Source organism: Haemaphysalis longicornis, unplaced genomic scaffold (genome assembly GCF_048455015.1).
Source record: "Haemaphysalis longicornis isolate Haplotype H1 unplaced genomic scaffold, Haemaphysalis longicornis Haplotype H1 scaffold_4, whole genome shotgun sequence".
NCBI lineage: Eukaryota > Metazoa > Arthropoda > Arachnida > Ixodida > Ixodidae > Haemaphysalis > Haemaphysalis longicornis.
The window spans coordinates 97771352-97782479 of NW_027526361.1; the positions used below are offsets into that span (position 1 = coordinate 97771352).

At 44.5% G+C, this 11128-nt stretch overlaps 2 non-coding genes across 2 annotated transcripts; both read right to left on the bottom strand.

Annotated features, from left to right (window-relative positions):
• Window positions 1–2860: 2860 nt before the first annotated feature.
• On the bottom strand, window positions 2861–2933 carry Trnak-uuu (transfer RNA lysine (anticodon UUU)). The gene has a single exon. It is a non-coding gene; the product is annotated as a tRNA-Lys (tRNA).
• Window positions 2934–3009: 76 nt separating this feature from the next.
• On the bottom strand, window positions 3010–3082 carry Trnak-uuu (transfer RNA lysine (anticodon UUU)). The gene has a single exon. It is a non-coding gene; the product is annotated as a tRNA-Lys (tRNA).
• Between the last annotated feature and the right edge of the window lie 8046 nt (window positions 3083–11128).

Genomic DNA, 11128 nt, shown 5'->3' on the forward strand with positions numbered 1-11128 from the left:
ACAGTAAGCCCACAAAACAAAACAAACCGACTGCCTAGCACGAAAGTAGTCGATAGTCGTACATTTCGGTCTGCGCTGTCACGCAACTTTCTTTGCATCCTGTTAATTAAGAAATTTGTTTATTTAGGAAGAATAGCTCTAACAGCTATTCTTCTTCAATCGCTGCCGAAAGCATTGCAACGTGCTTTAAAAAAAAAACCAATCCAATATTACAAAGCATCCGCTAGAGTGCTCAGTTCGGTTATCATTGCGCATGCCTTCCCACTGGCAATGTTTTTCGCTTGCAACTAGTGTTAGAGATTTAGATCAAGCGCCTGCTCGTGTTGATAGTGCGTCGCCCTTACGCACTACTTTTTGATTGTAACAGGTGCCCGTGTAAATGACCGCAGGAAAAAGGGCGGCTGGAATTGTACCTCCCATTTGTTTTTTTCATCGCGCTATACAGTCTGGAAAGTTCTTAATAGCGTACAGTAGCGATGGACAGAGAGCAGATAACCCGGCACGAGCTCTAGCTATTTATAACTGCAGGGTTTATTTAAACACTATGTGCTTGAGCGAGAATACAGAAAACAAAGATTAGACAAACCAGAAACTGATAAGAGCAGGCTCCTTTTTGTGCACGGGGTAGAAGTTTTGCTGACGCAAGTGTTATCTTCCTGGTCGATACAATCGACTTCCACTCATTGCAGGAAATGTGGCCCTCAAACCGGGTATAATGACACTGATATGCGTTATCGCCGTAAATATCAGGTTGTAAGGGATCTCGTAGAAGTATATTATATTAATTTATTAATATATTATGTCAACATGCGCACACTCACACGCACGCACGCACGCACACGCACACACACACGCACTACAACGTGATTTTCTGCTCCCCCACATGGTTCCTTCCGTGTTTTGTTCTGAAAGAGTTGTAGCAGCAAAATTTTTACGGAGTATACCAGACAACATCGATCCTAAAAAGTACGCGCGGCAACGCAAGTTGCAAGTCCGTGCGAACGTTGTAGTCTGGGCGGTCGTTCGTGAATTGTTTTCGCTGTCGATTTCTTTCGGGACCGTCATCAATCGATCGCCACTACCGGCTCTTCCTAAGCTGTCCCAGAGACGTACCTCCATTCAACCGATTTTTTGTCTCTCTCTTCCTCTTTTACAGCACTCAAAAACTGGGTTACTGCCTTGAGAGTGGTGTGACAACAATAATGTCTCCGAGAGAGCGGGGGGTTGTTTCTTTGTTCGTCTACACTACACCTTTTTTTAAGATGGTTACTAGTCGTAATTATTTCAGATTCGAATTATTCTTCCGCCAGTGGTCGAGTAGGCTGCCAACACATCGTAGGCATACGAAAAAGGCAATTACACTAAGGGTGAGGTTCGTAAAGTGCCAGGATCAGAGAGGAGGAGAAAAGACTCATTGAGCAACAAAAAAAAAAAAAACATTTGTGGTGGGGAATTCCTAGTCCGGATGTTCATGGTTGGTACCAGAGCTGGCTCCTCGGCTTAGTGATAAGTGCCCGTTACGGGTTTTTCTTTAATTTGGACAACTTGGGCTGAGTGAGGCGAAAGGTGCTTCTACCTATAGTCCATAATATTGCGTTATTAGGATCCCGCTCGACTTCACTGCTAATAAAGTTTGTTCCTCCTCCTCCTTTCTGCTAGGTCTCAATCGGCTTTGGGCAGTTCTCCTCCTCCATGGCCAAGGTTGGTGAGAGCGCGTACCAGTGTATAAGCAGAGTCGTTGCTTGAGGGGGCGGAGGGGCAGTTGACTGTTTTGACCACATGAGAAGGGGGTGTGGGGGCTTGCTTAGGAACCTCGGTCACGGTTGTTTGAGAAACTATACTCGTAGCGTCTGCATGTCACTCGATAGTCGGTGTTGAACGTAAGAGTAAGTGGCGTGGTTTACTGCCGCTGGGATGACTTCCGCTTCCTGAGTGAGCCTTGATTGTGTGAATGCTGAGAGGTTGGCGTCGTGAAGCGACCACTGCAGATGCGACTGCCCGTTATCGATACTAGGGGGCCACTTATCATTGTGCACGCTTCCGTGGACAATATAAAATAAGGTTTGTCGGTTGTCACGACTTTTGTTCTAGGGTAAGAGCGTGCCCCATTGTGCGTGTGCGGAACCGGCTATGTTGTTGTCTGGAACAGGAAACGGTAGCCGCCGTAAGCAGTAAATAATGAACACACAATGAAGTCAGTACGGAAAATCGTACTCGGGTGTGCAGAGTAGGAGCCGAGTGTATACTACTACGACGCCACATCAGCATGTTTCCACTAGCTGCAAAATAAGCGTTAGCCTAGTGCGTATGGCAGTGACGTCACTTTGCCTGACAGGAGAACGAGAGGTCACGTGAGTTAAACAGGCGTACTTCAGCCAAGGAGATCTGATCTTGGGGAGGCTTGGGGGAAGAGTCACCATTCTGGCATTCAAAGTAATTCACGCAAAAAAAAGCGAATAAACGAAAACGAAAGAAGCAGCGCACACAATGTAGTAGGGAAGAACTCTTTGATAACTACAGCCAAAGGAAGCCGTAATTCCTGTGCCTTCAAAGCACGTTACGAATTAAGTGTCCCGAGAAATTTTTCCTTCTCATCAGAAGAAAAAAAAATTCACCTGGACACTTAATATTAAAAATGATTGCACCCGCTACCTTGAGCTCGGAGGCGCAACACCTTAGCCACTGAATTCTCGAGGTTGTACTTAGCATACTATGCGATTTTACAATGAACTTAACATTACCACTACCGAAAAAAAAGCAATGCGCTTGGGGCAGCGTTTTGCTAGTTTTAATTATCCTGTAAAGGTGTGCACGTACCCTAAAAAAACCGCTTTAGAAAAGAGAAAACAAAAAAACCCGCCGCCCGAACAGGGGCTCGAACCCTGGACCGTTAGGTTAAAAGCCTAACGCTCTACCGACTGAGCTATCCGGGCGCTCTGCTCGCCTTCACCGCGAAACCTTCATCTGTCTATAAAAATAATCCGCTTTAGGAAAAAAAAAAACAACCACCGCCCGAACAGGGGCTCGAACCCTGGACCGTTAGGTTAAAAGCCTAACGCTCTACCGACTGAGCTATCCGGGCGCTCGGCTGGGCTTCGCCGCGATAAAGTCAAGTGCCAGGTTATCAACCTTCATCTGTCTCGGCAGCCGCACATGTGTCTGTTAACATGCGCGCCCAAACATAAAGACAAAAACAAGCACAAAGACAGATCACGCGTGTCGGTACTTCTTTTTCTGCTCTGGTTTCACAGCTAACTTTGAAAATTTGTTTGTGAAAATATCATCTGAATCCTGTTTTATATTTTTTATTCGCATTTATTCCTCAGAAGATATGGCGAGAAGATACGAATATTACGATACCTAACGAACACTTTTCATTAAAAAAACGACTAGCTCACGCAATGTGATCATGAAGTTTGGGCTTTCTCCATTGCAAAAAATGGCGGTACATCAATACTTACAGAAAAAAAAACAGAAAAGAAAAGAGCAGTCTGTTTTTATTGCCCACTGAAAACGCAGATTCATCTGCTCCAATAAATTTGTTATTTATTGTATTTATTGCACAAGTGTTATTTAATCGACCAGATTTAGGGGAAATCCCCAAGGTGGAGTAAGTTTCTGTAAAGGGAAGTTTGACCAGGACGAATTTTTCTTCAACTGCGAAGTTTCTGAGAAAGCTGTATAGCTTTCCTTTGTAGCCGTATGGCTGCATTAAGTGGATGTCAAAGTGTTATTTATTGTATTTGATAGTGTATAATTTTTATTTTTATTTGTGCAAAGTGTATGTGCACGATGTATTCCGCCCTGTTTGCCGATTTTTCTTCGTATCTGTTCGTATTTTCTCTCAATGGGGAGTAGGAAACTAGTCAAGCTGTTTTTTTTTCTTTTTCTTTTTTCCCCCTCTTTTTTCCCAGCTTTTTTTTTTCGATCTCCCCCATCAATTTCGGATGGAAAATAAAGGAACTATTATTATAAATTTCAAGCCCGCCCAGAAACCACCTTATCTTAGTTGTTTATGGTTTCGCAGCTTGAGAATAGAAGTCAGAAAACAAATCGTCTGCGCAACATTTTAAAGGGAAACACGTCCACCGACGCCTCATCTACGTTGAAAAGACGCGCACGACGTGCTCGCATCCAAGCGTGCACGCCGCCTCATCTTGGCTGGGGATTTCTTGCGTATTAACGACTCAGAACTCGGTTTCAGTTTCGATTTCTGCTCAGGCTTTTTTTTTACATCAAATGACAAGCTCGGTAAAAAGTGACAAAAGGTGTTCAGAACCATTTGACAAAGGTGAGCCAAGTGGCATTAAGGTCAGTGGCATTAAAGTGGCACGAAGGTCAGAAAGACGGTAGCAACAACCTTTATATGAAATGTCTTACCCAATCCATCTTAAACAATTTTCTGTATGCTTTCGTGAGCGCCTGCGTGAACACTTGGTGGTCTGCGTGAACGGGCCCATAGATGGTGCAATCTTTCACTTTGCTGTGCTTACTAGGGTACGCCGATACGCTATTGCGAGAACACCACTAGCTTATCAAACCGGACTTAGCCTTTGTTTGTATTATGAAGGCTCCTCTGAGCAAGCGAAAGAAAACACTGCCGGGCCCGGCGTCATACCTGGGTCCTTTGGGTTGTGAAGCAGATGCCTTACCGACTATGTCACGCCGACTAGTTGTCCTGTATGAGCAGAGTGTTTTGGACGTGATGCCTGCGCAGCACTGGTTGCTGCCGCTTCGCCTCGCACGCAACGCGCTTACTCACATATGCGTGAGATGAATATTAAAGATGAATGGGAGTCATTGCTCGAGATGTCTTCAGAAGAGATCCATCGCGCCAGACCTGTGACACACACACGACCCATATCAGCATCGGATATTGGCCGGAAGTGACATAATTGATGTCTGTAAGGACAGCCGCGCTTACAGTCATGCCCACCCTGCACATATGGTACGTGTGCCCACAATCAACTGACGTCGCAATTGCAAAGCATTTAATTAGCAACCGGTCAAATAACAGCCTGGAAATAATTTCGTACAAGAAAATAGCCAATTTGGTCCAACAGAAACAAACTTTCTTGAGATATTTCGTGGTTGGCGCTGCCAAGACATCTGTAATTTTTCCCTATTTCCTTGAATGAATCGAAGTAAAAATTTAAGGACGAAGCATTCGCCCCACTGCTCTTTCCCACTGCTATTTATCAAGTAAATTTCTTGAGCAAATAAGATGATGGAAATGACGATGTGCAAAACAAACTTTGCATTCCCATGGTAGAGTTCACGCAGACAAGCGCGCTCATCAAGATCACAAATCCAGTCAACGCGGACATCAGCCGTGCGTTTATAAATGCAAATGCGGCCATCTATACAATTTTTTATGTCCTGTTGTAATACTGAGGAGGCGGAAGAATATTTATCTATAAATTTGTAAAATTCGTGTTAACCCGACCCAGCAATCACAATGTACTGCAGGGAAATCTGGCCCTGGTGTCTACGCCAGACGAGTTTCAACGAGCATGCATGCTATGATGTACCACGAATAAGCGTGTCATCTTTCAAATTCAAAGTCAAATTTATTTTTAGTGTCTAAAAATAAGATTTTCGAGTTGCGTGACCAATTCGTCCCATCATGGATAATGACGTCAAGGCGGGGTAGAAGTAAGCCGTGGTTCACGAGGGAGGTTCGTAGGGCACTGGAAAAAAGGAATCGCGTATACACTGTGTACAGAAAGAACCCGACACCCCAGAAAAAGCAACAATTGCAGCACGCTTCAAATGTCGCGAAGTCCGCAATATCACACGCGAAAGGTGTTTTTTATGCTTCTTTTCATTCGAGGTTAAAAACTAACCCTAGGGAATTCTGGCAATTTATCAAGAGGAATAGAAAAGACGAAGTGCCGATTTTTGTGCTCGAACACAATGGGTCTCTTGTTCCTGAAAGCCTCGATAAGGCAGAATGTTTTAGCTCTTTCTTCAGCTCTGTTTTTTCTGCGCGCGCAACTAACACGGTTTTAATGTTTCACTGCGGGCTTATCGGAGGGGAACCCATGAATGACATCGTCTTTGACAGGAGGGGCATTCGACTGCAACTTGAGCGTTTAAGTACCACTAGTGCCAGCGGGCCCAATGACTTGCCGAACTTTCTGCTCTCCGCTTGTGCAGGCCCGTTGTCTAAATACCTGTGTGTGCTTTTTACTAAGTCCTTGACGTGTGGTTTATGGCCTGCAGACTGGAAAATCGCCAATGTTGTTCCTATTCCGAAATCGGCACCTCGAAAATTTGTGTTCAAATTTCGGCCTGTGTCCTTGACTAGTGTCCTCTGCAAGATATTTGAGCATGTACTTTTTAGTAACATAATGAGCAAATTGAACATGTTTTCCTTATTGATTCCTCAGCAACATGGATTTCGAAGTGGTTATTCTTGTGTTACTCAACTTACAGAATTAACACACGACTTAGCATCAACCCTTGACAAAGGGGATTGTGCAAATTGCATTTTTTGAGATTTAAGAAAGGCTTTTGACGTAGTTCTTCATTCTTTGCTGCTTTAAAAATTGTCGTGGTACAACATAAATAAAACGGTTGTTGAGTGGATAAAACAATACTTAAGTTGTAGGACGCAATGTCTAGTCGTTGGCGGTGAACTGTCGCACGGTGTTGATGTGTCATTGGGGGTGCCTCAAGGTTTAGTTTTGGGTGCGCTCTTGTTTTTGTTATACATGAATAATATATCCATTGGCATATCATCTTGTATCACATTGTTTGCAGATGACTGCGTTTTGTATCGTGTTATAAAAGGTCCCGATGATTACAATGAACTACAGAAAGATTTAGACAAGGTTGCAGAGTGTTGTGATAAATGGGGCATGGGTATAAATCTTGACAAAACGGTGCAGATGTGCTTTACTAGACAACGGTCGCCACAGCATTAACGGGGCAAATCTTGCATCAGTGTGTGAATATAAATACCTTGGTGTTTACTTGATCCAACAACTATGCTGGCACCTTCATGTTGACTATATAATTGCTAAGGCGTGTCGAGTTCTTGGTATGTTGCGCAGAAATGCGAAGTGCTTTCCTTTAGAAACAAGAAATTTACTTTACAAGACTAACATAAGGCCAATACTGGAATATGCTTGTGCCATCTGGGACCCCTGGACTGTGACCGACATAATGAAACTAGAAAGGGCACAAAGCTTAGCAGCACGTTTCGTGGTTCAAAATTATACACGGTATTTTAGCGCATCCCAAACAAAAGAAAACTTAGGCTGGAATACCCTTCAAAATCGTAGAAAGACATTCAGAGTTAAAATTTTGCACAGTATATATCATAATAGAAGCGTCCTCAATCATGATAGCTATATAAAGGCAACAGAGTACAATTCTGCAAGGCGTGATCACCCACTTAAGATTAAAGAATATAGATGTAGAACAGAACTTTTTAAGATGTCTTTTTTCCCTAAGACGGCCAGTGAGTGGAACAGGTTGCCTAGTGATGTCGTATCACTGTTTTCAAGTGATGCATTTGCTTCAGTCGTGTGATTTGCATTTTCGCATTTGGGTTTTCATTTTCTTTCAGAGCTTTCCTTGCGCCACCAGAACCATGTTTTGCTTCGCACATGTACGATTATGTCGTGCTTATCTTCTTTGTTGTCGTTGTTGTTGCGCATACATTAACGGTTCTTGCTCTCGGTTTGTGTCAGCGATTTGTTCTGAACTGTAATTGTTATTTTCATGTGTTCAGTATTAACTGCTTTCTTTTTCTATGATATAAATGTACAGTGCTCACGGATTGAAACGCGACACTGCGACCGCGTGGCCGCTGGCACATGCAGCGCCGCCCATGGCCGCCCGTGGAAGCTAGGTGTTGCATTGTGGTATACCGCGAGGATGAGAGCGTGTTGACCGTAGGCTTACTACTTCCGGTTGCCAATGAGCGGGACTGTGGTTCCCCGTAGCGACAGCGAGACGCTGGGAGCCTGGAGCGCTGGAACGCGTTTGTGCGCCGACAGTACCCGGCTGTGCGCGCAGCCGATTTCGCGACATCGTGTGCGCGCGCTCTTGTAACGCGTGCCCTTCCGATGCGACACAGTAATATTCATGTAATGCACGATCACGCTTATCTGAATAAAACGAGCGTCTGCAGGAAGGAGCAGCAAACTTTATTCCAGGATGTAAATTTAAAAAAGGAAAGACGTCTTTGCAGGCACGTTCGCGTGTGGGGCGGTGCATTAGTACTTCGTCGGCTCTCCTCTTTTCTTTACTTTATATCATGGAATAAAGTTGGCTGTTCCTTCGTGCAGACGCTCGTTTTAGTCAGATAACGGTGACCATGGCTTGCAGGCACATTATCTGTGTTGCATCGGAAGGGCATGCGTAACAAGAGGGCGCGAGCAGACGATGTCGCGAAATTGGCTGCGCGGACCGCCGGGCGGCTACCACCGGCGCACAAACGCACTCCTGCGCTCCAGGCTGGCAGCGCACCGCTGTCGCTGCGGGGAACCACAGCCCGCTTATGGTCAACCGGAAGCAGCAAGCCTACGGTCAAAACGCTCTCACCCTCGTGGTATACCACAATGCAACACCTAGCTTCCACGGGCGGCGCTGCATGTACCGCAGGCCACGTGCTCGCAGTGTCGCGTTTCAATCCGTGAGCACTGTACTTCTCTCTCTCTCTCCCCCCCCCCCCCTGTAATGCCAAACTGGCGCTGTGGGTACCATGATAAATAAATAAATAAATAAATAAATAAATAAAAGATACAAACGAATTATTATAGAGACGAGGGTCTTTGCTTGGCATGGCCCTTGAACAAGTTAGAAAGTTGCCTGTGGCTGAAGAAAACCAAGATGTCATTAAAAGCTAAAGTTTTGGAGATTTAAAACCAGCTAAGAAGACGTGGACACAAGAAGAGAGTACAGAGAACCTTGCTGGACTAACTGAGTTTTTAAAGCTTTTAGCCTATATTATTGCGTAAGACTGGTATTAGAATATGCTAACAGAGTGTGGTTTCCTTATACTGCCGCTAACATTCAAAAGCTAGAAAGTGTACAGATGGAGGCAGCAAGATTCATCTGCAACAAATATAAGCACACCGATTCTCCCACAAATATGTCAGCAAGCTCTGGCCTCCATACACTAGCGATTAGAGCAATACAAGCGCGCCTTAAATTTCTTTCTCAGCTACTTAACAACCATTATAAAATTGACCCATCATTGTACATCCGTCCATCAGACTCCCACGTAAACCGGCACAAACATTCACACATTATAAGAGCACTCATACCGCAATGACACATTCAAACACTCATTTTTTACACTTGCTTTAAGGGAATGTAATTTTTTAGATTCCTCCTTTACTAATGCGAAATCGTTATCCAAATTTGCCTCAAAATTAGAAAATATGTTCTGTTAATGCGGTAACACTCCTAACCCCAGGGGCATTACACCACCAGTGAAGGCTTATTAGTGGCGTATATTAGTGTTAACAAGGGTGTCTGCTAGTGTGCGGTTAATTTCCTGAGTACGATTTCATGTATAATTTATCTCCTTTTTGCTGCTGGTTTCTTTGCCTTTTCTGGGGTAAAAAGTATGATTTGAGTGTGTTGTGTATATGTCATAAGTGTTGCAAATGTGTTTTTCAAGAATTTCAGCTCCGCATTCTTCCTAACTATAAACCTACTTTGTATAATTTTAGCTCTCATACTATGTGATGACTGTCATTGCACTACATTCCTATTTCTGTTTTCTGTGCTGATATTCATTTATGTACCACCCGCATGTAGAATCTGTGCGTCCACCTGCTATGGTCTCGGAATGAAACTGGAAGTATTGAAAATAAATAAATAAAATAAATAAATAAACATTGTCCACGTCAAGCCTTTTAGCTATTTTTTTTACACATGTGGGACACTTTCTGCAGGTAAAGCATCGCTTCTATTTTGCTATCTATAGCTGGCCTTGATGCTGCCTTAAAATTTCCGGAACAGATCTTCTTGAACAGTTTCTCGGCCACCGTTTTCACGCCAGAGAGCTTGGGTAGCCTGCCTCCTTAAAGTGTTATTCTTGTTGACGGAAACTCCATTCAAGCTCGCTCTTTAGTGGGTTACACAACTGAAAATGCGGGTCCCGCGATGCGCCTATACAAACGTCGTGCCCAAACAAGGCATTGAGTGAGCCTTCGAATGAACCTGCGTAATGTAAAACTCCCCAGCGCAGTATTGATCGCAAAACGATTATGCAACTTGGTTTCGTGAGAGCTCAGGCACGTAAAACTGGAAAAATACTTTTTTCCAGTGCGTCTGGGTGCGACTTGTATAGAAGAGGGCCATGCCAAACGCTGTAGAGTCACGTTGTGTTAAGACGTGTTCGTTCCTTTCGTTCACCGCTTTTGCCTTTTATGCACTGTTGCACGTGGTCGCCTTCAAGAAATGTACCGCATTTTTCCTAATATAAGTCGCCACCAAGCGCCTGCGTTTTCGTGTGATTGTGCGGAACCAAAGTGTTCGAAAGGGATAATGAGCAGGGTTGCAGGCTTAGACAACCTAAGTGCTAAACAGATTACAGCTATAGATTGACTGGAATCAAACGCGTGGAGAAGCGTGTCGGCTAAAAAAGTGTGACTGAGCCTAGCTCGCTACGTTCGCATGAATACGGTACCACCCAACTTGTCGCTTTCCGCATGACCAGCTGGGCTAACGCGCTGCTTGAAAGTGGCGTGAATGCCGCAGGAGGAAAATAAACGATTCTTGCCTTCTCTCCTTCTGGGTAACGAAGCCAGGAAAATGTGGTGCTCTTTGTGAGGCGGTGTCCGGGCGCCTGAATCGAACAGGCAGAGCACGGCGAATGACCCAGTAAATCGGGGGGCACGGCTTCAAGAAAAAAGAACAGAAGAATCTCGAGCGCGCCGGAACTGCGGGGACAAGCGCCACGAACGAGTACGCATTGGTTTCCATGCCAAAAGAACCCTTTTGTGCGCCCCTCGACACGGTTGACAGAACGTAACGTAGGGCGTATACGACTAGAAGGGCTGTCTTCGGTAGCCGTAAGAAGTGGAAAAAAAAAAGCACACGGCACTAAAAAACTGGTTATTCGATCACGTTTTTGTCGGAAGCCGACTTTCTCAAAACCAGA